Genomic DNA, 27,612 nt, shown 5'->3' on the forward strand with positions numbered 1-27,612 from the left:
CACACGCTGGTAGGGTGCAGAAGGGCCTCAGCGGCTCCTGCCAGCTGCTGCCTTTGTTTTGCTGGTGGAGTTGTCCAGGCACAAAGAGGTGACCTGATTGTCCACAGGGTCCCACAGCAAGTGAGTGACAGCCTGGGAATGGGACCCAGGAGTCCTGCCTCCCAGTCTCTTAGGGTGAGCAGATGTCCCGATTTTATTTGATACTCGGGGCTTTTTCTTATATAGGCGCCTATTACCCTCCACCCCCGTCCCAATTTTTCACATTTTCTATCTGGTCACCCCACAGTCTCTGCTCCACTACTAACCCAGGCTCTCCTCCTTGAGTCAGGAATAAAACTCTGTCTCCCAGTCTCTATTCTAACCCTGAGATGACCACCAGCACCCCCAACATTTTTGTGGGGAACTGTTTTTTATTTATCTAGTATAACTGAGAAATTAGATGTGTTCTGTTCCTAGTTGTGCTGGGTGACCTTGGACAAGACATTTCACCTTTCTGTGTATCAGTTTCCCCCTCTGTAAAATGGGTATGATGATACCGCCCTCCCTTGTCAAGCACTTTCAGATCTAGAGATGCTATCTAGGAGTTAGGTATTATTGTGAAGCTTGACAAATTCAGACTAGAAATATAGTGCACATTTTTAAAAGGGAAGGTGATTAACTACTACTAGAATAGTTGGCCTTGAGCTGTGATGGATTTTCCATCACTTGAAGTCTTTCAATCAAGACTAGATGTCTTTCTAAACAATCTGTTCAAGCGCAAACAGAGATTATTAGCTTAATGCAGAAATTACTTACTGTGTGAGGTTCTCTGGCCTGTTTTATACAGGAGGTCAGACTACATGATTATAAAGATCCCTTCTGGTCTTAAAAATCTATTAATCTATACCTCACACAATAGGACAGGGGTGGGGAACCTTTTTTCTATCCTGGGCCATTGACTCACAGAAAAAAATCAATCGCGGGCCACACACAAGTAAAAAGCAAGGGTCTGATTCAAAGCCCCCAGCCCCGCACCCCCCTGCCCCACGGCCACCGGCCCCGCCCCAGGCTAGCTCCCCAGCCCCAGAGGAGTGCCGGGAGGGCGGGTGGCACGTGGCCCCAGCCCCGGAGTGCCAGGAAGGCGGACAGCGCATGGCCACAGCCTCCCCAGCCCCAGAGCACTGGGAAGACGTGTGGCACGCGACCACAGCCTCCCCAGTCCCGGAGCGCTAGGAGGGCAGATGGATGGCACTGCCGCAGCCCGCCCAGAGCACAGAGGGACTGGAGGAGCTGCACGCTGCATGGCAGTAAATAGAAGAGGGGGAGGCCTGGGCGGGGTGAAGCGTGGACAGGTCCATGCCTGGCTGTTTGGGGAGGCACAGCCTCCTCCAACCTATGGTACCGGCCTCCCATGCACAGGCCAGATGAAAGTAAGCAACGGGCCGGATCCAGCCCATGGGCCATAGGTTCCCCACCCCTGCAATAGGGCTTTGGCCTCTGGCGTTTTGAACCCTGATTTTGAGGTATTTAGGTATTGCTACATTCAGTGTTGCAATGCCTAACTGATTTAGTACCAGAAATCTAATTTTCAAATGGGATTTAGGCACTTAGGACCCAAAAGCCTATGGATTTAGGCTCCAAAGTACTTAAATCTCTTTTGAAAATTAGATTTAGGCCATGTCTCCTAAATCAGTTAGGTGTTGAAACACTGAGTGCAGCAATGCCTAAATACTTTTTAAAAGCTGGACCTACGCACTGTCATAATACAAATAATAAATAATATCCTGTGTTATTCAGTTTCCCCAAGATACAAAGTTTCAAAAGTTAAATCCCTTTACCTTTCACTTGTATATTTTTATTTAATCAATTCCTTTCAGCCTCTTTTAAGATCTATCATGCTGACCAATATAGTCTGTTGTTTCCTTGTGCTTCCCATCTGTCTGTCTGCATCCACGTTGTCTCTTGACAAAGGTAATCTTATCCCCACTCATATCTATTCAAAAACCTTCTGCAAAGATCATTTTCTAGCCTCTCACTTTGACCATGTCACCCCCTCCTTGCCTCTCTCCACTGGCTCCCTTTTCTTTATTGCATCAAACATAAGTTGCTTGTCCTCACTTTCAAAGTCCTGCATGTCTTATGCCAGTAGTCCCCAAACTGTGGTGCATGTCCCCACTAGGGGGAAACAGAGGAATGTCCAGGCAGGGTACGACGGGGTATGGAGCCAGGCTCCACCGGGAGCGGGGAGGGAGTGTCAGCCAGCCCCACTCTGCCCCGAGCTCCTCTCCAGCCCTGGCCTCAGCCACCAGGTCCTGGCCCCAGCCATGGCCTAACTCCTGGCTTTTGTCCCGTCTCCAGCGGCGCGCAAACCAGGTAAGGGAGGGCGTGGCCAAAAAAGTTTGGGGACTACTGCCCTATACCACCTGACCTATCATCTCTCATTCACTATCAAGAGGTTGACTCCTGCCTCCGCGGTGCCTGCGCTTCCATTACCCACTTGTTAAATTTGCAAACACCCAGGGCCGGCTCCAGGGACCAGCGCAGGAAGCAGGTGTTTGGGGCAGCCAACGGAAAGGGGCGGCACATCCGGCTCTTCGGCGGCAATTCAGTGGGGAGTCCCTCAGTCCCTCTCGGAGGGAAGGACCTGCCGCTGAATTGCCACCAAAGAATGAAGCGGCGGCGGTAGAGCTGCCGCCGAAGTGCCGCTGATCGTGGCTTTTTTTTTTTTTCGCCGCTTGGGGCGGCAAAAACGCTGGAGCCGGCCCTGCAAACACCTTAGTGCATTCTCCCATGCTGCCCCTGTAAACATTCACAAACTATTTCATCTTCCTCCTTCAAATCTCTCTTTTGTTGTGATGCCTACAAAAAAATTTACAATGGTTAGGTTGTTGGCGATACTGAGCATAGGTGCTGACTCCGTGGGGGCTATGGGGCTGGAGCACCCACCAGCAGCCCCCCTATCAGCTCCCCCTCATTCCCTCCAGCGCCTCCCTGGGGATCAGCGCCTCCCCCTCCCTCCCTGTGCCTTCCATCCACTCAATCAGCTGTTTCATGGCATGTGGGAGGCTCTGGAGAGGAGGGGGAGGAGTGAAGACGCAGCACGCTCAGGGGAGGGGTACAGAACTGAGTGGGAAGAGACGGAGCGGGGCAGGAAGAGGTGGTGTGGGGCAGAGCAGGGGTGGGATGACGTGGGGTAGGGCCTGGGGCAGAGCCGTGTGTGGAATACCTCCCGGCATTTTGGAAAGTCAGTGCCTGTGATACTGAGATTGTCTGATATTGTCTCGTTGTTTCCTTGTACTCCCCTGTCCATCTGTTGGCCCTTGTTTTATTCCTAGATTGTGAGCTCTTTGGGGCAGCGACCGTCTTGTTTGTACTGCGCCTAGCACAATGGGGTCCTGGTCCGTGACTGAGGCTCCTAAGTGGTATTGCAGTACACACAATAAATAATACTAATTGATTTTGTGTCCAGGCTTTCTAACTACCAACCTTCTTTAATTGAAACCCAAGCTATTTCTCTGACAGACCACCCCATCTGCTCCTCCTTTTTGAGAAGTCCCAGTAACCTCACTGTACACTGTGGTCTAAAAAGTGTTTAGCTACAGGAACTAAATGCACTGTGAGAGGAAGCAGCATTCTGAATCGTGCATTGCAATTTTGACTTTGATCGCTAGAAGGAGCTAAAGGTATGCAGATAATTTCTGTTCCTTCCTAAATCTGAGCTGTCCGAGCAAGAGGAAGCATCTCACACACAGAGCAATGATTCCAGAAAATTCTGGTTTCAACCAGAGATACAATGTAATTAAAACAGAAAATTATTGTATGGCTTTTTATGCTAGAATATCACTTTTAAACAGTCTCTACATAAAAGAATAAATGGACACAAATCAAATATCAGGAATGGTAACATACAAAAGCCAGTAGGAGAACACTTCAATCTCCCTGGACATTCAATAACAGATTTAAAAGTAGCCATCCTTCAACAACAAAAAATCAAAAACAGACATCAAAGAGAAACTGCAGAGCTACAATTCATTTGCAGATTTAACACCATTAATTTGGACTTGAATAGGGACTGCGAGTGGCTGGCTCACTACAAAAGCAATTTTCCCTCTCTTGGTATTGACACTTCCTCATCAATTACTGGGAGTTGACCACATCCACCCTGACTGAATTGGCCTTGTCAACGCTGGTTCTCCACTTGTAAGGTAATTCTCTTCTCTTCATGTGCCAGTATATATATGCCTGTGTCTGTAAGGCCTTGGCTACACTCGCAGCGCTGTATGTACTCCACTTCTCCAAGGGGAGTAGCTTGCAGCGCTGCGAGGGAGCGTGCAGCGCTGCAGGCTCTGATTACACTGGGGCTTTACAGCGCTGTACTCGCTGCACTCAGGGGAGGGGGGCGTTTTCACACCCCTGAGCGCAGCAAGTTGCAGCGCTGTACAGCGCCAGTGTAGCCAAGACTAATTCTCACTCCACGCATCTGAAGAAGTGAGGTTTTTTACCCACAAAAGCTTATGCCCAAATAAATGTTAGTCTTTAAGGTGCCACCGGACTCCTCATTGTTTTTGTGGATACAGACAAACACGGCTTTGTGGACTGTATCAAAGGTCCGAACAGTGATATTCTCTCACTGATTTAACTCTGAGAGGCAAGGAAGCCCAGGGAATTGCACACTTGCATCTAAGGGCCAGATAACCTTGTGGTTGAAACGGAGTTCAGAGCCGGAGTACTCAGGAGATGGCCACATAATTCTTGTGTGATCCTGGAGGGCTAATTCTGCATGGTTTACTTGAGTAATCTTTACTCACACAGAAAATCCCACTAAAGGGAATGGGATTATTACATACATGAGTAAAGGATGCAAGATCTATTTTGTGCCTCAATTTCCTCTTCTCTCAAAGCTTGTTGACACACACAAATGCCTCTAACTCTATCAGATATCTCCAGACTGATTCTTGCCTGCATATTTATACCTGCCTCTGGAAATTTCCATTACATGCGTCTGACGAAGTGGGTATTCACCCATGAAAGCTTATGCTCCAATACATCTGTTAGTCTTAAAGGTGCCACAGGACTCTCTGTTGCTTTTTACAGATCCAGACAAACACGGCTACCCCTCTGATATTTGGGTAAAAAACACCTCTCCCCAACAATATAAAATCTGCACATAAACCAGGCCTCACATAAGGACACAAGTGTTAGGCCCAAAAACCGAAAAACATGCTTATCTCGGCTTCTGCTTGTTATCCCAGTAAACATGCTTATCTCAGTTCTCACTGTCGTTTCCCATGCATGAAGCTGCACGTATACAGGATGTATAGAAGATATATGGAAAAGGGGAGGGGGTTGGACGGACCCTGGGAAAGGAATGTGAAGGACGGGAAGCTAAACAGATGTATCCTGATTACTACTAGAACTGAATTTAAACAATGCATAGGTTAGCAGAATTTAGACACGCTAAGTTGTTTGTCTTTCTGTATAAAAGAAGCCCAGTTGTGCTTGTAAGGTGTGTTCCTCCCTCTGGCATGAGTCGAGGGGGACACCCGCTCAGCTGACTGATCAATAAAGAACTTGAAGCCGTCTTCTAGACTCCCGTGCCTCCTTGGGGTAATTGGGCAGCTCCAGGGGGAAACGAGCCCATTTGGCTAACACAAGCAGATGCACAAATGCAAACACACATATAATGTAAATGTACATATACACATGCGCACACAGGTATGTAACATATATCCACAAATGTGCATGCACATGCACACACAAAGGTATGCAAACACACATATGTACATATGTGCACACAAACAGGGCATGCAAACATATAAAAGTAGACAGGTACACAAACACACAAGCACAGGTATACAAAAACACATACATGCATGCACATAGCAGGCATCTTTGCACTCTTTCTTATGCACAGGTGGAGTTTCCCATAAAATTCTGCAAAGGCAACACATTATCCTCCTCCAAATCTCTTCTCACCTCTGACATGCTCCCTATAAATCACATTAGAATGCTTAGGTAGTTGGTGTGCTTCAGCCACTGCTTATTATGCTGTAATCATAATAGTCTCCCTGTCACATTGCATTCTTACCTTTGTTGTATCAATTTACTTTCTCTCCTCTTAATGATGTCTGGGACAGAGAGTGTCTTTTCATTATGTGTGTACAACACCTAGCTCAATGGGACCGAAATCTCAGCTGGGGCCTCAATGTCCTACTGTAAAACTTGTTACCTACTTGACAGTTCAGGTAAGTAATATCACAGGTAAACTGTTAGGATGCTAAGTTCATGAGAGCGAAGTACCTTGAGATCAGGCAGGGTAGAATTACAAAGTAAGATTGTAAAATACATTACTGCATTATTTGCACTGACCTTATTACAAGGCTGGAATGGGGGGCAGGGGGCACACAGAATCCCTATGTGGGGAGACTTGGGGACCCTGGCATATGGCTGAATGAGGGACACAGAGCCCCAGGCATTGGGGTAGGAGGAAGTTGCAAGAAGTCCCTGAAATAGAGAAAGATGGCACACAGGGAACTTGTGGGGGTGAAATGGTGGAAATGCAAGGAGCCCTTGGTGTGTGCAATAAGCTTGGCCAACAAAACAACAAAGTGTGCAACCTAGTTTACACTGTGACCTTGAGTGGCTTTTCAAATACCCTATTTCTGAAATGACTCACTAGATAAGACCTGCTCTGAGGGATGTGACTTTTGTATTGAAATAGTTAACTGATTCAGTCCCTCATGTAACAGTTATGCCAGAATAGCTTATTCTTCATATATGGAAAAAAACTATAACAGAATTAGCAAAGGGGAAAAAGCCAATATTTTCAAACACGAATGTCTAAAGTTAGTCTCATAAATAAATTGGCCTGATTTTCAGAGGTGGTAGGCCCCCATAGATCCAAATTAATGTGGGAAGTAGCACAGCATCTGTGAAAATCAAAGTTATATGTAGGTGTCTAAAGATTGACTTAAGTGTTCAATGGTCAGCACCCAAGTCTGACAATTTTGGGCCCCATCTAATGTGTAGGGCACTGGTTGATCAGGTAAATGACACTAAATGGAGTTACAGTAGTGTCAAGACTACAAGATCCTTCACTGTATGTTCCTGAACCAAGTTTCCTCATTATGGACAAAAGCAGATACATTTCTGCTTGATTTCATAAGAAGTGTTTAACATTGAAAAGATCGTTGTTTTGAACAACTTGGCATCATCAATCATGATCTCTAGCTTTTACATATTTTGATTAACCATATTTTGTCTGCCATATTTCTAGAGATATTACTAATGCCTCTCATTGGCTCTTTAACAAATGTAATAAATATAACACAACATCAATGTTCCTTTACAATTTACTATCCAGTAACTCTTCCCCCATCTTAGTGAGTTACATTAGTTTTAAAACCATGTACTGAGGGTGAATAATTTTTCCTTAAGGAAAGCACACTGCTGTTCCAAAACGTTCTGTCGGTTCAACCTTTTAAGACTCTTCAATGCCAGTAGGTCTTGTACTTAAAAGCACCCTCAGGGAGAAAAGAGTACATTTGGAGGCAGTGCAGTCTAGTGGGAGTCAGACCAGAGACGGTTTCACTGCTACTTACCTGTTTCCACCACCCCTGATACCCACTTAATGCTTTCCTCCCTGTTGCAAAGTACTTGGAAATCTAAAAACAAGAAACACTATGCAACGTTGATTAACAAGATCCAGGCATCCCTATTACCGAGAAGCCAAATCCTACTCATCAAGTAGTTCCACTGCAGACAGTGGGACTATTCTCATGAGTTAAGAGCAAGTTTTGGCCCCAAAATGGCTTTTCTAGTCTTGTGCCTTAATCCTTTCATGACCAGAGCTTGATATTTGTGGTGCAGCCATCTGACACTGGTTAATGCATACAGTAAAGGCTCCCAGTTCTGAAGGAGAACCCCATCTTCATCACCCTGCGGGCTGGTAATATTCACAATGGCTAATTAATTTTAAACAATGGGCAATCGCATGCTGCGAGCCATATTTGAGAATACCCAGAGTGTGCTGGTTTACTATTTCCCTGTTGACCAGTGCAACTTGTGTCTGCCAAGATGCAGGCTTTTATTTACCGATCAGCCCCAAGGCTAATTGAAGTAGTCTTGTGGCCTAAAGCATAGGACTAAGATCTTTGTTCTAACCCTCACTCTTACAACAGGGAAGAATATCACTCTCTTAGTGTACCTCAGTTTACCAATCTGATAAAGAATACTACCCTACATTTCAAAGTTAGAGAGAATCTTAATATTTTTAAGCACTGATTTTTGAATGGGAGACAGTACATATGCTAATAAAGAAATTATTGATCACCATCCAACTCTATAATACAAGCTGTACAGTACTGAATTCACACTATATGCTCTTCAACACAGCAGGGAACTTTTCTTGCAAGTTTCTTGATCACCACATACGTAAAAGGCACTACACTACACAGTAAAAAAAATTGGGGAATGGGGTGGGAAGAAGGCACAAGTGAAAGCTGCAGTCATTTTGCACTGCAAAACACATTTTGGAAGTTCACAGTTTGAGACTTTTACTAGGAATAACCTTGATTTGAAACTCATTTTCTACAGAACTAGATACACTTTAAGAGAGGCAGGGTTGCCAACGGATAAAGCACTGGACTGAGACTCAGGATATCTGGGTTCTAGTCCCAGCTCGGCCACTGGCCTGATGGTTCATCTTAGGCAAATCGCTTCACCTTCATGTGCCTCAGTTTCCCTATATGTAAAATGGGGATAATGATGCTTACCTCTGTGATAAAAGCATTTTGAGATCCACTGATGAAAAGCACGAAATAAAGCTAGGGGGTTTATTATCTGTATTATTATATAAATCAGCAAAGCACCTCAAGAAAGACACCAGACAACAAAAATTGTATTCCAGATTTATTTATTGTTTAAATCTCCATATAGTGAAACGGTTGAAGTACAAATAAGATGTACAGGCAGCAAGAGATTCCATCTCCATCACAAGCTAAAACCCTCATAAATTTGCAATGAAGTTAAATAACAGCTGTTGAAAGCAATCAGGTTAGAATAGTTAGTCATAGATGCAGTTAAATGAAAACTTTTTTAGAAGGCCAGCAGACATCTATTGCTACACTTGCTAAAATTTCAATGAGTTTCTGCAGTTGTTTATTACCATGCTTGGGTTGCCAAACACTTGTCAGTAGGAAGCCAGTTTAGAAGCAGGGCAAATTATTTAATGCTGTCAAAAAGAAACTGGTTTCTGCATGAACAAGTTGTTGTTCAGGGTGGCTGGTCAGGGACAGTAAAAGGCTATTGTAGTTTTCACAGCAGGACACTATGCCCATTAGATCTTTGGTTTTCAACCTGTGGTCCAAGATTCCAAAAGAGAAACAAATTTTAGGGGTCAGCAAATGAAAAAGGTTGAAAACCACTGCCCAAGTCAGAGGATTGTCAATTAGTACTCCTGGGTTCAGGTCACAGCTCTGTCACTGACTGGCTGTGCTAGTTGTCCTTTCTGCATCTGAGTTTCCCTTTTTGTAAAAGGTGAAGAGTTACTCCCACCATTGTGAACTGCACTGTGACCTACAGATAAAATGTTAAGTGCAAAAGATTACCCAAGTACTGTCTGTCCAGGCAAACAGCTCTAATTTCCCCATGAAAAAGTTAGGCTCTCACCTAGGAAAACCCACACTGAAGTGGTCTGTATCTACACCTCTATGCTACAAGAAAGCAAAGACACTGTAGGGATTTGAACCCCATCCTGGAAACCAGGAGTGCCAACCACCAGCATCTTTTGCTTTTTTTGTTAATATAATAAAGGTGAAAAGCAAAACCTGAGAGAACAGATTGTTCTCTCAGGAAAAGAAAAACCTTGAAAGAGCACTGAAGAAATCTGCTTCATCTAAGCTTCTACTTCTGACAAATCACTTATTTCGAGTTTGTTAGGACACCTGAAAAAGTCTTAGCAGAGAGTTGCAAGAGCCCTCCCAAAAGCCACCTCACAATGAAGACAGTTGAAATTTACTTTCTAATTGTTTATTTACAGACAGTATGGCGGGTACCCACCCCCTGACATTCCTCCAAAGCACCATTAAGTTGTTTTGGTTTTTAATGTTAAGTATTTTGCCATCTGTTATGTCTAGATTGACTATTTAGTTTTGGGACGGTTTTGCCTGTCAATATTATTCTGAGTGTTATTTGAAGGTAAAGCTATTTTAGTAATAGTTTATAATTAAGCATCATTACATTTTTTAAATGTGATGTTAGCTTCCAAAGTTAGGAGAGTTCCAGGCAAAGTACATTATCCCAATTTTTTTGTAGACTTACATTTTAAAATTTTACCTTAAGAGAAAACCGCATACCAGTGACAAGGATCCATGCTACCAGCTGAAGCAAGAGGAAAAGCGCTGTGTGTAGTCTGAACTAGGTACTGAATAGCAGGTTTCTGGAAAAAAAGTCTAGCGAAAACTGGTTGTGGTTTATCCCCTCCTCCCCCTCCCTTAACTATTTACATCATTTTAAAGTATAAGCCATGATCTGAGAATTAGTGTTTTTAAATGGGGGTTTACATGAAGTGATAACATGGCTATAAGTACACAAAAGGTACTCAACATTACTTTAAAAGTAATGTATTAACTTGCTCAATATATAGTTAATGCAAAGAGCATCCTTTGAGGCACATATCCTCAGTATATGCAAGATTATATTACAAGTGCAACCCCCTTGCCTTCAATAAATTCATGTAATTTTAAGAGTGACCTTGATGTAACTGCTTTGTCGTCATGTCAGTTTTGTCACAAGATGTCTGTAAAGGTCCATGGTTCTCCTACTTTTTAAAGCCTTTTCTTTAAATGGGGACACCTGCAAAAGTCTTAAGCAAAAGAGGTCTCAACCCATTTTCCCCCACCCACATCCCTAAAAAGATTCAAAGATACAGTCTCTCATTTTAAATTGGTGCAATTGCAGCATAAAGCTGGATAAAAGTTAATTATTTCCCCATTTTTTATTGTGGGTGGGGAGGAGATTCCAAATTTTTTTGAATCTTTTTATCTTATGGTAAATACAGAAAAGTTTATTCACCTGTTTGCTTTTTGTCCACTGTGGTATTTTCAATTCATTGTGTCTGGCTGCTCCTTCTACAGGTCTGTGAAAAGTAATCTTAAAACTAGGTTGCCCCACCTTCCCCCACCCCCAAATTCCCAGTAAACTCCATGAAAATGAATTAAATTTTTTGTTCTAAAGTAAATAAGAACTATTCTTACTGGGTTGGCTTCTGTGACCCATCATGAGGGACTGGCTTGTTTGGTATTTTCTTGAAAAGAACTGTTAAAAAAACCAAGAAAGGAAGAGACCCATACAAAAGCAAGGTACTGAAAATGGTCACTAAACTGGTGGAATTTAAAATGTCACTTGCCAGTTAGTTTCCTGGAGGATTGTTGCTTGTTTGGAAGCTTTTATTTCTCGTCAATGAGATGTTTTAGATGTATCTGGAAGAGACTAAAGGCTTCAGTACCCCCTACCCCTACCCCCACCCACTTCAGAAAGGGAACAACAACAAAAAGCAGTTACCTAAATAAAGCAGCACAGCCAAAGGAACTTGGATCTCAGTCACATACACCGACTGCTTAAAGCTGCGGGGCATTTTACTCCAAGGGTAAAGAGCTCCTTTCAATACACAGGCACTTGTGTCATTCAGCTGTATTTTTTTCTTTCAAACAATCACTACTCCACACATGGACAAAAGCTTTGGGACACGTATTTCAATCGATTCAAATGCTCTACCCAAGCAGATCAAGCATACTGCACATTACTTGCCAACAGACCAGACCTGCTTCAGACACTGCATTCTCTGCGAAGTCTGTAAAAAGAAAAGCTAGAACAAGTTGTGAGCCCCTCCCACCCTACCCCAGCCACAGTCCAGATATTAAAAAAAAAAAAAAAAAAAAAAAAATGCTGTTAATGTTTGAAGATACAGAGGTTTAACTCACTGCAGGGGCCTTCACATACACACACAAGGTGTGGGGAACAGAAGAAAGCGCCAAGGCATGTCAAGCAAAATCATCCTGAACAGCTTCATGAAGGGATGGATCAGGGTCTATACATTATGAAATGAAGCTTCTACAAAGAAAGATACTTAAAAAAAAAAATTGCCCATTTCCCCCGCTAATGTTAATTAGAAGTAGAAAATGAGACGTCGCGTCACTAGCACTGAAGGAAATGGTTGCAAGCATTGTTAGCATGCAAATTTCTAAATATGCAAACTGACTAGTGTTAAATTTAACAAATTATTGTGCAGTTAAAAGTTTTCCCCCCCAACTATAAGTCAGTCTTTTTTTTTTTTTTTTTTTTTATTTTAACAGGACTTTAGCTCTGGAGACAAAGCAAGTCTTATTGCCAAAATTTTACCGTTATGAACTTACTCTGATTGGTAAGTTTTGCCCCCCACTGGTCTAGTTTAAAGCATTTTAGAAATCATTACTTGGGCAGATACTTTCCTTAATTATAGGACTTCTATTGCCAAGTACCTTGATCTACATTTGTCTCGATGAAGAGAGGGGTGGAGAGGGAGGGAAGGAAAAGATTCTGCAAAGACTTTCCTGCCTGAATAAAAAAAGAATTTCGGTCTTCTGTTCAATTCCTGCTCCCGTCCAATTAAGATCAGGTGTTCTTGGAGAAAGATTCTGAAAGATTAAAGAAGAATCCCCCCACCACACTGCCCCAGAGCTAACCACACACAAAGAACATTGACAGCACATTTTTATTAATAAAAATGAAGACAAACTGTCTATTCTTAGAGCACATCAGTAACTTTATTAACAGGTACCTTTATAGCTTTTTTTTTTTTTAATCCCATGTTTTCTGCATATATTTTAATGCTACAAAATAGCAGAAAAATAAGGTGTGTTTTTTGGCAGCATAATGTGCTGTTTGGTATAGCATTTTAGGCTCTCAAACTGTAGGCCCAGAGTAGGCTCAGCCTCCAAAGGAGGATATACATTGCATGTTTGTTCGGAAGCACCACAGCATTGCTGCTATGCTCATCTGCCTGTAGGTGATGGGCACAATCCAACTGTGGCCTGTGCACAGAGGAGAAAGGAATTTAGAAAGTGGAAGTGCAGCCCTGAATAGGCACAGGGGTAGGTTAAGTCCCTCATACCCATTCCACACACTGCTAAAGGCTGGGAATGAGAAATGCCAGTTCAGATGTTTAGGGCTTCCACTGCTTCATAGCATTTAAAAAGTACATTTCCCTAACATGCAATATCTGCGGATATAATTGATAAACTTATCTGTAATAGATGCCTGCTTGTTTTTTTCAGCTCCCAGATGAAGTGAAGCAAAACTCCTCATTAATAGTGCAGAAAACCTGTCTCAGGTAAACAGTGGAACACAGCACAAGCCTCCTCTCAAATCCAACAGTAGTGAAAGTTGATCCCAAATTAGATTGTGGTTTCAAAATAATTCATATTCTTTCTTCAAATCCATAAGATTTAGGTGGTAATATTCATACCAAATAGTTTGGTAGAAGCCATATGTATTTGCATATGCATTTTTTCTGCCGGTATTTTCTTTCAATTTAATTGCAATGATGTGGAAGTTGTTGTTCACTCAACTTTAATGAAATTATGTATTTCAAGAAGGCCATTTGCTCTTTACTGCATATAATTTTGAGATTTCTTAGAGCAAATATTCTGATCAGATAATTGATAGTCAATGCTTATTACTTCAAATTTGTCAGTTTCATTGGTTATGGCTTTTTTTTTTTGTAGACACATTGGATTTTCACTTGTTAACATCTGGGATCCTTTTCCATCAAGTAGTAAGGAATATTAGAATCTTTTCTGCCTTTACTTATCATTCGCCAAGAAGCTGTTCCCTCTGCATTTATGAGGCCATATTTTCTCAGGGCTCGTTGGGGCTATGATTCTGATGGCGGATCTGAAAAATGTCTACAAGACAAAAGTTGTTCCCCACACCATGCCCCACCCCAAAAAGAAAGACACATTCAAACTAAACGCATTACAACTATGTTTCTTACTTTTGTTTTTTTAATTACTGTGTTTTAATTTAAAAATTACTGTGTTTACATTGATAACTGATCTGCTCTTGGGTCTTTCGTTTTTTTATTTATTTTTACTATGACAGTAAGTGCACTTGAGAGTTTTACAGGATTTCAAGTATGGTGTAACATACTGTGTTGCATTTTTTAATACAAAAAAAATCTAAATAAAAATGCATAATTCCTACACTCAAACAAACCCACATTTCTAGGTTACAGACAACTGAAAGCAGAATCTTACTTGAAAAATACACAAGCTACCATCAGAAGGAATCACACCAGGGTCATTAAGCAACTTCTTTCTCTCTGAAGTCTCTACAGTAGCATTAAGTTACATTAAGCACCTGAAAAAAAATGCCAAAAAAAGAAAAAGCCACACACCACTATATCCAAGGTTTCAAACCGATTCCCACAATTACAGATATGCACCAGAATATGCGTCTAGACACCACAACCCTAATAGTTAGGAAAGGATTTGAATGTGTGTTTTTTATCTTAAGTCCATGTTAATTTGGACTAGTGGAAGCTTTCCACTTCTGAGAGAGTATTTTTGGTAAGTTTTATGCTACAGGGAAAAAAAATTAAACAAGCTACTTTGTGTTAGTCTGGGTTACAGTTTTAACGTTGTCTATTCTCTGTCTATTCTCTTTAGCACGGTGTGCATTTTAAGTATATACATGCATATGGGCCCTGTGTGAACATTCCCAATTACTCAATGGGGTACTTCCCCAAGAACAATTTAAAGCTACATTATGAGAATTACTTGCCAGGATTGAAGCTGAACATTCTTTTTTTCAGTCCTAAAGTTATGGATGTTTCTGCAGTTTAGGGAGAGACTCTGAAGAACATATAGACGATTATGTTGCCCCACCCCCACAAATATGTCAAGCCATATAAAACTGCACCTAAAATTCCACCCACAACACACATACTGTATCAAAGATTGTCTGTTTTGTTTGTTTACTAGAGAAAACTTAACTTTCAAGTTTGGACTAGCCAAGCTCTTCTTAAATTCTCCTTAGAGGATGACTGAACGACCATGAATCCTGAATACAAGCTCCAATCCAACTTTCCAACTCCATTTTAGGTAAACTGTCCTTTCTTCCAAGGTAAAAGCTGCTCCGACTCTGGGGAATGTTCTCGCAACAGCACAGTAGATAGAACCACACTTCTAACCAAGCCAATAGGAACTATAGTATCTGCAAAGAGTCTAGAAACAAGCTTGTTTTTATCCCTACCCACCACCACCCTTTTCAACATACACAAAAAGGTTTCCCTCTCCCAAAAAAATCGTACCTTTATAGTTTGATAATTAAAAAAATGTAAATTACTTTATGAAGAATCCAAACTTATAAAAATAGAATGTAATTAACTTGCTTTTCCCTCTGTCTGGCCAGTTTCTCCACACACTTGAATTGATATCTACAGCTGCAATATAGGTCAATCACATTTCTAAACCACTGCCATCATCAATACAATAGAGGTTTTATCCTGATTACTGGTTCTCTTTTATCCTTTACATTGGCACCTCTCCAGTCGTCTGGCTCTAGGATCTAGACACACCTAGGGAAAAAAACTGAAGAAGTTTCTGGTCCCCTTCCCCTCCCTTCAAGGAAAAAAAAATACACTTTGAGCAAGACTAACAAAAGCCTTTTCCCTTCCCACTAGAATGCGTGGCAAAAATACATTTATTTTCTCTTGCTAGGAACAGCCAAGGATATGGGGAATAATATACATAACCTACAATATTTTAAGACGTGAACAAACAAAGTTTGTTGTTCTGTTGGGCAATAATCTTTTTAAAAAAATTATATGTGATTTGCTTACACTTCACTGCCACCAGAGATGCTTGTCGCTCCACCAGGCTCACGACTTCCCCAATTTGGGTAGGGTTACAGCAATACAGACGCTAGCTACCACTCACTCCTAAAGCCGAAAGGAAAATTCCAGCAGTTTTCTAAACACTCGGGAAGATGACCACACTCTCCAGGCCTTGGCAGACTGCCCATTAGCTTCCAGACAAGATGCAATGAGTAAATAAGCCTGCAAAGAGAAAAACCTACGACACACCACGACTTGACCCACTCCAAACAAACCCCCTCTCATAACAATAAGCACGTTTACAAATTACTATTAATAAAGAGTATAGCAAAGAAAATAGTGTTTTAAAGAAATCAAGGAGAAAGTAGGTTACCAACTACAGGTTAAATTATTGCTGTCTTCACTCATTTTTCCACTTCTGCCTTTCACAATGGTATCTTGATCTAGAAGCCTCTAATCTATTATTTCAAAAATTTCTTGCTTGATCTTGTTTTCCGTGATTCTTTTTTCCTCTAGTTTCACCAATTTGCACTGGCTCTTTTTCCCCCTCTAACTTCACCAATTTGCACTGGCTCCTTGAAATCCTGTCTTTCTAGCTTCACTGAATCCACATTCCGCCTTGATCAATGCATCAGATGTAAAATGGCTGCTGGTTTTATTCTAGTCCTTTGTCAGCTATTTTTTTTTTTTAACTTTTTAGCCCAAGACAAATTTTTTCCACTTAGTCCAACACAAAAAATACATCTTTTAAAGATTATTCTTGATCTTGAAATAATTTTCATACACAAAGTCCTTTGAATTAATAGTTATAGTATGCTATGAATTTGTAAATTTGATTTTTATGACAAAAACTGAGCTAGCTTGCATTAAGTGATTAAATTCTTCAGCAAATATTACTCCTTAGATTTTTTTACAAGTATCAATGTAAGTTTTTTTCACCCTCCTGTCTTCACATTTTTTAACTAATCTAATATATATAGTTAGATATATTTTGCTCATCTTTAAAATGCAACTCCCCTTCTCTCTTCTCTTTTCCTGGGTCCTCTTCTAAGTTACCTTCTGCCTTCTAATATTACCAAAAAAAACAAACCACAACCTTCTCTCTTCTCAGTCTCCTGTCTTGAAAATCTTCCCCAACCTTGTGTTTCTAATATTTTCTTTTCTAAAAATCACTTTGCCTTTTAAATAAAATCTTTGTTTCTTCATATTTTCTTCTGCTTGAAGCAGACTTAATCTGGCGTTTTAAAAACAGCCAGCATTCTTAATATATTTTTTCACCCCAAACTGGTTTAAAGCATATTTTGGGTTTCAATTTATCTTCAATTTTATTTTTGTCTTGTTTTGCTTCTAAATTAATCTTCGTTTTTTAAATCTTGTTTTTTCTTATCTTCAAATTTTAAATTCTTCTTTTGCCTTTTTTTAAAATGCAAGATCTATATTTCAAAATTTAGCATTTTCTTAATCTTCAATTTTTTTCTTGTTTTTTCTTAAATTTATCTTCAAGGTTTTCTTGGTTAAATTTTTATTTTGGAGGCATTTAAAATGCCCATTTTCTTTCAACCTTTACCCAAACCTCCGCTGATCACCCTCCTGAACTTATTGAATACTTCTGATTCTTTGATTCTTCTCTCCTCTTCCAATTGCCTTTCATATTAAAAATCTTCATATTTCCTGTTTTTAAGAGCATTAAGTGGTTTAAAAACCAGCGGTGCACTAGTTAACCATATCTTTTTAATTATCAAACTATAATTAATATTTTAAGAGTAAAATCCTCTTTACTGATTTACTTTAAAAAATATTAGCTATAGTTTCCAATAGATTATTAACCTAGTTTGTTAACTTTTTTTAAAGCTATTCCTGGGCTGTTTCCCCTTTCCCTGTTTTATTTCCCTCTCCACCTGCCCTTTCTCCCTAGCTCGCCTGCCTGCAACTCTAACAGTAAGTGGGGAGGAGGACATTTTATAGACTGGTGACAGACTCACTAACTGCAGCATAGAATCTCCTTCCGCCCCTCCTCTGCTAAGGGGGAGGGGGAAACACTGCATGAACATCAACACAAAAAATAATCCCTGAAAATTCTATAACGTTTTTCAATGTCCATTCACTGAAACGAGAGGAGTGGATTTATTAATTTTTAATTAGAAAGGAGGAAAGGAATTAGTTCACTGGAGAAATGTAGGTTTTTTTGCTCTGTAAATGGGTTTATTAGACTGAGCCACCCTAGTGAATTTGTAACAAGATCCTAAATCATTTTACTGAATTCTTTTTTTAAGATGAGTGGAATAAATCCTGTGTACAAAGCCAGGCATGAAAATAACTTCTCAATTCTTTTTATCATTTTTTAAATAAAAACATACATAGCTTTAGGCTGAACATATCTTTCTTATGCAGCATCATGGTGTCTATGACAGTACGTTTTGGCCTATATAGAGAGTTTACATTTTTTCTTGTAAAAAACAAGATCTACAATGCCAAATACAATCCTTTAGATAAAGGTTTTGATCAAAGGTGTATATTCCATATTCCAACTAACGGAGAAATAATGTTATATGGCTTGAAAATAATTTTACTTCCAGTCTACCTACCTATGTGCCTGAATAGTTCTCCTTGTTTACCGCTTGCAATAGCCATTATGAGACTTTGGCATCTGGTCAAATAAATGTAAGTCTATGAGTTCTAATAAAAATTCACAGTCCCACTGAGTCCTTATAATGCCATGATATTTAAACAGAAAATTTCTCCATTAAGTTTATGTTTTAAAGCATTTTGCTGTACCATCCACTATAAGACCTTATTTACAATATTTAAATTACTAATTATGTATGTTGTAAGGACTTTTGTCAACACATTATTCAAAATAAATACATCTCAAACAAATGGAGGATTTTTTTTTTAATAACCTCACTGGTTCAATTTTAAAAACTTCATTAACTTATTTTGTTGCTTTGTGAAGACTGATGCTTTTGAAAACTTAAATGGTAAATTAAGAGACTTACTATGTAGATTTAGTAACTTTGATTATATATATAAGGAATTTGTTAAGTGAGGAAACTAATTCTTCGTATATGTTAATATCAGCGATACTGTCTTTCTTTTACTATTTTTAAGCAAGACAAACATTTTGACTGTTGATGAGAAAAGGAATACATCCAAAGAGACTTTTAAATACTGACTTGTAGATTTCATTTGTAAAAATCTTGAAAACCCATCAAATTATTTAATAACAAAACAAAAAAAAGTGTAGATACTTTCTGCAGCTTAAAAAAAAAAATTCCAGTTTTAAATTCTGGTCACACTTTCAAAGGGATGAGGTGTGGTCTATTAATTCAAATTGAGAGTTATTTTTTAATTTTTTTTTTCTGTAAAAGGTATTTTATTTAAATTAAGGCTGATAAGCATTATTATAGCTGGAAAACAATAAGGTATGGAAAAAATCAACATTTGTATAAAGGTTCGTAAACCCTTATGTCTGATGCTGATTTCCTCTGAGCAAAAAGCAATTTTATTTTTTGTGAATTCTCTCTCTGGTTTAAATCCTGTTTGTGCATCTTTTCAAACACTTACAAATTAGTGAAATGACCCTAATATGTATGTTTGTTTCTAGATATGTTGCTTGTAATTATCACAAAGTAAATCCTGGGGCTTTGTGGGATTGTTTTAAAATCATTGCTGGTGCAAAATATTTGTCTCCAGTTGCTTGTGGTTGATCATTTCAACATTCAAGAGCACCTAAGCCAGCAAATTATTAAAACTCTCACAAAATTCCTCAAAATCAGCTCCAAAATGTGATGGATTTAGACTTACTTCTGAGGAAAATTATCCAATTTTAATCTCATTTGTCACTTAAAAAAAAAAAGAGACAAGGTTCCTCGAATTCTTGATTCCCATCTAGTAAAAGCATTCCCCCCCCCCGCAAACATTTGTTTTCTGTAAACTTTCACACACAAAAATTCAATCAGCCATAAATAAACCTCCCCAAAAATCAGAAGTTTTGAGTAATTAAGGAGTTAATTTCCCTCAAACTTTTTAAAATGCCTGACAATAAGTTTAAGTCTCGCTCACACACACAAAAAGAAAAAATAAAGCGTTTTAGAGTTAGTTTTGAGGTAAAATTTACTCCATTGTTTCTATACACAAATATAGTTGCCATTTTTAAGTGACCAGGCCCCTTATAGGTATTCAAGCCTCTTCACGATAAAATTGTATCTGTTCAAAATGAACCAAACAATGAGATTTGGGAGTCTTTTCTGAGGTAATACACCCTCCCACCCCCGCTCTCATATTGAGCATAATCCTTATATAAATCTGATGGGCGCCTGGACCTGAGCCCCCCACAGAAATGGGGGCCTTTAGTTCAGGATTATGGTCTATGCGCTGTGTTTACACCCAGTCTCGCTCGAATGACATGGGGGAAGGGAGACTGAGTGGCGGAGGGATATCTAGCGTGAGGAAGCACGGGTTGCTTGTGGCGCAGTAGCTATTTCTGACGATGGGCGGGGGGAGTTGGACGGCTGGTTCTATCCGGCTCAAACCGGTCCCAGCCTGCTCCTGGCTGGCTAAAACAACGGCTACAGTGGCGCAGTGAAGCAGTGCGCATGTGCGCTCCTCTCCCACCCTGCTGCAATGACTCAGGTGGGAGGAGGGGCGAGGGAAGCAACTTAACCTCCTCTCTCCCTGCTGAAACCAGAGTGTGGGATCCAAGTGCTTGCCCGTAAAACACAATAAGCATCCCCCCAGTAGAAAATAAGCGTTTAATTTAAAAAATTATACCTAAAACAAATGCATTTCCCTCAAAATGTCTCCCCAGAATGTTGCAAGTAAAAGCCTTTTGCTCAAAGATTCCCTTAAGAAAATGCATTTGCCTAAATGCAAATGGTTCCCAGACCTCCAAGTAAACACATTTCCTCCCCAGCCCCACAATATGCTGAAGACAGCATTATCCCCCTCAAGAAAAGTTGTTTGCCCAAATGAAAGCGCCCCCCCAAGTAAAAGTATTTCCCAACTTCAAATTGCCCCAGAAGAGCATTTCTCCAAGAAAAAGTAAGTTCCCCCAAATATATGCATTTCCTCTCACAAAATCCTGAAGAAAAATATTTTTTCCCAAGGAAAAAAACATATTGCCAGATACAATAAATCATAGACACTAGTTCCTATACAGGACTTTTAATCTCATAGTGCTTTACAATGGACGTCAGTATCATTATCTCCATTTTACAAATGGGGAAACTGCTTCCCTACTCTGTGCCTCAATTTCCCAGCAGACCAGTGGCCGACTCAGGACTAGAAGCCAAGTCTCCTGAGATACAACGTGGCCTAGTAGCTGAAGGATTCGACCGAGACTCAGAATTTCTCAATACACACATTCTCCCTCTCCCCTCCGCCCCCAAGTAACAATTCTTTCCAGTTGGGGTGTAGAGTGATACGTTGTAGCCATACAAGCTCTCCTTCTAATTCTGGAGTACAAGGCAAGCAATACGATGCTAGCTACTGAGTATTGCCAACCCCAAACATACAAAAGCCTCACAAATCAGGCCTAAAACCACCTCACTAGACTAATTAAAAAAAAAAAAAACACCATGATTTTTAAGACAAATACATTTTGGTTTCTTTTTATTTGCCTTTTGGTTTCTGAGCCTTTAGGGTATGTTTGTAATTTTCAAGCTTTTCACTGCAACCATGAGGGCTAGAAACCCATTTAAAAAAGAACATTCTGATTTTTTCTCATAAGAACATGAATCTACAGAAGAGCAGAGCAGAGCCAGCTGGACCAAAGGATGTTTTTAAAAACCATGGAGGATAACTTTGAACTGGATTCTGAAAGGAACAGCGGGAGCTAAAGGCATATTTTGAGGATGAGAAAATAACATGATTGAAAAATCAGGGAGGGTAGATCAGGGCCTTTTATTTAACATGCAGTAAAGCACACTAGCATTAGATTCCAATTTTGCCATTGAAAGAATGAGAAATTAAAGGCACATTCACACTGGATATGAAATTAAGTCACAGGTTTTACCATGTAATATTAAGAACTGCAATTTTTGCCTTTTTTAACAATTGCTGCTACACACCAAGTCAGGAGGGCAATGATTAATTCCATTTTTACTGACTCAAGGGGGAACAAACATTAAAATCATATTTGCAAAGAAAACACAGAATCTTCCAACTTCTACCTGCAAAACTTTGTTCCTGAACTCCCCAGCTTCCAGCAAACGACTTACATCTCTGTCAACACGCAAACATTTGCTGCCACAGGAGACTTCAATTCCAGGCATTTTGTTATTTACTGCAAATATTTTCACTTAGATTCAGTGTAACAGATTTAAAATCCCCCCTTACCCCTCCCAACTGGTTGCTTGACCTTGCTTTGAGATAAGGAGTTGTGGCAGTCTTCAAGTGTGCGCTCATATTATTACATTCCCACCATGCTCAGTAACACTAACTGCTCTAATCTGTTTCCATTATACTAACAAGACCATTTGGTTTAGGCAAAAGCAACATTTACAATGTCTGTCTTTGTTTTTAGTAAGAATTGTTTGTTCACACATATTAGTAAAAATGTGTGTGTGTGTGTGTGTATATATATATATCAAAAGTGTGTCTGTACATCTGGGTATAGTGCTTAGATTATCCACAAATACAAAGTTTGTTTTTAAAAGTCATATGATACATAATCAGCAATAACCCAAACTTAGGTGAATAAATTTAAGAATACAATTTAGATATTAGCATCCAAGTATTCAGGTACATCACTCACGAAAAGTTGTACAGAGATGTGGTTGTGGAAAGCAAAATATATCAACGAGTGAAGATTGTCCCTCAGTAATTGAGAATTAGGTTAGGTTGTCCATTTGGAAAATACAATCTATCTGGGAAATATTTCAGATACTTTCCTTACTGTGCTTCTCATCCGCACTCCAGCTCATCCCTCCTGGTACTGTCCGATGTTCAATAGGATTTTGTTGCAAATCATTTCATACTTCAGTCATCCATTTCCCTCTCTGCTTTAATCTGCTCAGCTTTTCCAAACTGGTTTCTATTTTAATAAATACATGATCCTTTAACCCCATGTAACTTGCATGCTGGAAAGGCTTCCAGTCTTCACTATGGTTTTGGTTTGACCTTTTTAAAATGGAGACAAAATGGACTCAACCCCAGCTACTTGTGCAGTTACTAGATATACACCCACCTGTTCTCTACTCAGTTTTAGAGCAAAACATCTAAAATATTCACATACACCAGCTCTCTGTAAACCCTATAAGATTCCCTGCACAATTTACTAATCATAAAGGAGTAACAGGAAAAAAATAGACACAACAGAGAATGCAGTACTGCGTCTGGGCGTGGTCTTTGGGTGACAGAGTAAGCAAGGCAGAGTGACCGTGGGACTTTGAGTTAATGTGGAAGTGTGTCTGGACTGTAACTTTTGGGCCATATGTCTCAACTTGCCACAGCCTAAATTTGGGACACGCACAAATTATCCATGCTGGGAAAGCTGAAATGAAGTGGGATTCATTCCTATAGTGTAGCCTCATTTCTCAGATTCTTTATGTCTGGTGAAAGTATTTTTCACCAGTAAAATAATTAGATGACATCACATTTATGTGGAATATATATAAGACATCATCTACTCATAAAAGTTGCTCCAAGTATACCAGTATAGTATACTTAAGTGGTACAAACCCCTAGTGTGGATCTAGTTACACCAGTTTAAAAGGTGTTTATACTGGTATATGTTAGCTCATAAATTTAGTTTCACAGAGTTTAAGGCCAGAAGAGACCATTAAATCATCTTGTCTGAGCTTCTGCCTAAACCCAGGCCATTCATTTTTATGCCTACCAAGCCAAGTAACTTTACTTAAACTAAAGAATTAGTCCTTAAGAGACTAAACTGTTGTGTGCCACAGGTAGAGAACAGGAGAAACCGAGGCACCATGAATGCCCAGTGCTCCTGCAATAGCATAGAATTGATTAGGTGAGGTATTTCCAGATGATAACAGCAAACAATCCACACCTCATGCTGCAGAGGAACACCCCCTCCCCCGAACCTTGACAGTCTGACCTGGGGAAAATTCCTTACCAACTCCAAATGTAGAGATCAGTTCGACTCTTAACATGTGAGCAAGACCCATAGCCAGGCATCCAAGACAGAAGATTTTCTGTACCGCCTGAGAGCACTGGTCCATCTCTACTAGTAACCTGTCTCTAGCTGTGGCTGACCTGATTGCTGATGCTTCAGAAGGGAGATGAAAACAAAATAAACAACCCAGATTACAATTGCGCATCAGGAGAAAATAACTCCTTCCTAGCCTCTGCAGGTGACCAGCTGAAGCTCTGAAGCATGAGAATAGATTATATTTCTTATAATACAAAGCTACAAGTGTTACGAGCATGTTGAGGACAATTTAGGCCTTATCTACATGGGAAAGGTTTTCCAGCATAACCTAAGGCATGAATTTAAAACCAATATCGTTATATCGCTCCCATATGGATGCTCTCATTGTGGTATAAGAGAATCCTTTTTTGGTTTTGCTTACATCACGTGGGGAAAGATTTAAGCTAAAGTGAAAAAAACCCACTTTCACACAGGAAATACTGGTTTCCACAATGAGTTATACCAACAGAACTATGGCTGTATAACTGTAACTAGAACAGGAGTACTTGTGGCACCTTAGAGACTAACAAATTTATTAGAGCATAAGCTTCCGTGGGCTACTGCCCACTTCTTTGGATGCAGTAGCCCACGAAAGCTTATGCTCTAATAAATTTGTTAGTCTCTAAGGTGCCACAAGTACTCCTGTTCTTTTTGCGGATACAGACTAACACGGCTGCTACTCTGATAACTGTAACTAGTAAATTTCCCATGAAGATGGCTCTTTGGCACCTTTATACTAGTGTAACTCTTTCAATGACATAATCACACTTTTAACTGCAATAGTTAAATTGGTACAGAAGCTGCTTAGACTAGATTAAATTTTGCTTAGCAAACAAAGGACCCTTTATTTACAGCACAATGACCTCACAGCCCACTCTTTTTGTCACAACAATCTATGTCTTTTTCTGACCTTACCATCTATAACGAATAACAACCCTTCCTGAAACCTGTTTTGTAGGAAGCAAAAAAAACTAATTAGAATTAATAATGCTGTCAAAATCGTAATCTGTTGAAAAGCTGGTGGAAATATTCTATAGCCCCTTAAAAAAAAAAAAAAAAGACATCGTTCTAAGCAGACCACTAGAATGATCAGAAAGACCTCATCTTTTGAACACATGAATTATTTAGTAGCAGGGAAAATGGATCTGCCATGATTATAAATGCAATTACACTGAGTGACCTGGCAAGACAAACAGCAGTTTGACAGGAAACAGGATGTGGCGGGGGAGGGGAAGGAGAGAACTGGCAGAGAGCTCTGCTGCTGAATCAATAACTCTTTGTCAATCAGGAAGGCACCAGAAACCCAGTCTGCAGATTCACCATCCCCCATTCAGCTCTCTCTCCACCTGGGCAGGTCAATCGTTGGCAGCACTAGATGAAAACAGAATGCAAAGTTGTGAGCAAACTCCAGGCCATACCTCTGGGTGCCTCATCTCTAACATTCTTGCCTCAGATGTTCAGTTTCACCTCCCAGCTCTAGTGCATATAAAAGTTTATTAAATGAGGGAGACGGGAAAGAATCAACTTTATCAAGCATTTTCCTTTTAGGGCTGTCTCAGCCATTTTCACTGCATTGCAGCAGCAACTGGAGCATGAAAGGTATTATAGAAAACCCTCGTTCCCTCTTCTGCAGCTCCTCTGTTCTGGAGACAGAATATTCTTGGGGGGCTGGTCCGACCAAGACTGTGGAATTAATTCCCCCAGGAATTAAGGACCATCTCAAGCTTTACTGTCTTCTGCTCCAAGTGCAAGTGCATTTCTCTAACATAAATACATAGCAATATATTTAAATAAACAAACCCTGCCAAGACATTCCACTTCACATGCTTCTTTCCCTGGGGAGAGGATTAGAGAACAAACCCCACATGATAGATGTGAAGTCACATTGCATAATGCACTACTGGAAGGGATTCAGATTTAAAAAATTTATTAAGATGTTTAAAAAACATGAACGGTACAGAATTTAAGCGTAGAAGTTTCTGGTTATCAGGGAATAATGTACAGATTATCAAGGAGTGCGAAGTTCGGTTTAAGATCGGATGGTGCAAGGAATACATAATCTGCAATATCCCCAATTGGGGGTAAATGATTAACGGGTCAAAGTACAGACATTGAGATATGAGGATATGTTGTTCATATGATGGCTATGTTCAAGTGTGGAGCATAATGAGTGGATACGATGATGAGGATGGATTGACCCTCGTTTGGTGAGATTTAACGTTCAGTGAGTTTATGGTTCCAGTTCATATGGTCCAACGGAAAAAGTCTCTCAGTCCCTTTCTCATAATTGATGCACAAAGTCACTCTGGCTCACCCCTCCTGGTACTGTTGATGTCTGGTGATGTGTTCGGAGTAGATGTCTCTGAACCATCGGATGGTGTCTGAGACCATGAGGCTGTGATGAGTGCCATATAAGAACCTATACAGAATAAAATAGGTGGGAGTAAGTGTGGTGGTGGAAGTTGGAGCAGAGGTGGGATTGAAGTGGGAGCTACAAGAGCTGGTGCAGCATCTCTGCAGAACTTCCTGTATGGTGGAGTTTCCCTCCAACTCCCATTAATACTAAGTAGCTGGTGGGGAGACCGGACATGAAGAGTTTGCCTTAATTCCAATACAACTCATTTGTATTGAAGCCTGAGTTGGGACTACTCAGGTGAGCAAGAGCTGCAGGACCTAGGCAGCGCAGTGATTGGCTAGGTAGGCCAAATTTTGAGCCAGGCTCAGCATCCATAATCACGGCCAGATTTCCCAAATGGATCAGCACACTGGGAGATGAGCTCTTTAGAATAAATCCATTCACAAGTGTCACAGCAGGAATAGAAGGATATTGCGTGTTTTTGAAAAGCTGGGCCCTTATTTCAGTGCCTAAATGGGAGGCAGAATTATTTGGAGAAAATCTGAGCCCAACTGTGGAAACTGAGCACTTGAACTCTTTTGAAATGTTGGTCCTGTACAAATAGGATTGTACAGATATGTATTGGGCTTGGATGGATAGATAGTTCCTACAATATAATAATTTTATTTATAAAGCATACTTCCGGACAAGGTACTGTCTAATACAGGTTTCAGAATAGCAGCTGTGTTAGTCTGTATCCGCAAAAAGAACAGGAGTACTTGTGGCACCTTAGAGACTAACAAATGCATCCGAAGAAGTGGGATGTAGCCCACGAAAGCTTATGCTCAAATAAATTTGTTAGTCTCTAAGGTGCCACAAGTACTCCTGTTCTTTTTGTCTAATACAGGGGCTGGCAAACTTTTTGGCCTGAGGGCCGCATTGGGTTTCGTAAATTGTATGGAGGGCTGGTTAGGGAGGGGGTTGTGCCACCCCCAGACTCCTGCCCCATCCAATCCCCACTGTTCCCTGACGGCCCCCCCGGGTGCCCTGCCCAGGGCTGGCTCCAGGCACCAGCGAAGGAAGCAGGTGCTTGGGGCAGCCAATGGAAAGGTGCGGTACGTCCGGATCTTCAGCCTCTTGGGGCGGCAAAACAGCTGGAGCCAGCCCTGCCCCTGCCCCATCCATACACACCCACTCCCTGTCCCCTGACCGCCCCCAGAACCCCTGCCTCCCCATCCTACCCCCCCTCCTTCCTGACTGCCCCCCTGGGAC

General features: G+C 40.5%; 1 protein-coding gene and 1 long non-coding RNA gene across 2 annotated transcripts in view; both read right to left on the reverse strand.

Moving 5' to 3' along the window:
* Positions 1–12,301: 12,301 nt before the first annotated feature.
* On the reverse strand, positions 12,302–24,523 carry LOC135972854 (uncharacterized). The gene is made up of 2 exons (XR_010589414.1): positions 23,931–24,523; positions 12,302–22,886 (listed from the first exon to the last, which is right to left on the reverse strand). It is a non-coding gene; the product is annotated as an uncharacterized LOC135972854 (long non-coding RNA).
* Positions 24,524–25,072: 549 nt separating this feature from the next.
* LOC135972852 (serine/arginine repetitive matrix protein 2-like) overlaps positions 25,073–27,612 on the reverse strand; it is a 303,518-nt gene continuing 300,978 nt past the window's right edge. The window contains exon 2 of the mRNA XM_065553040.1: positions 25,073–26,424. The gene's annotated coding sequence lies outside the window, so the exon portion shown is untranslated. The remainder of the gene's footprint in view (positions 26,425–27,612) is intronic.

This window comes from Chrysemys picta, chromosome 7 (assembly GCF_011386835.1).
Source record: "Chrysemys picta bellii isolate R12L10 chromosome 7, ASM1138683v2, whole genome shotgun sequence".
NCBI lineage: Eukaryota > Metazoa > Chordata > Testudines > Emydidae > Chrysemys > Chrysemys picta.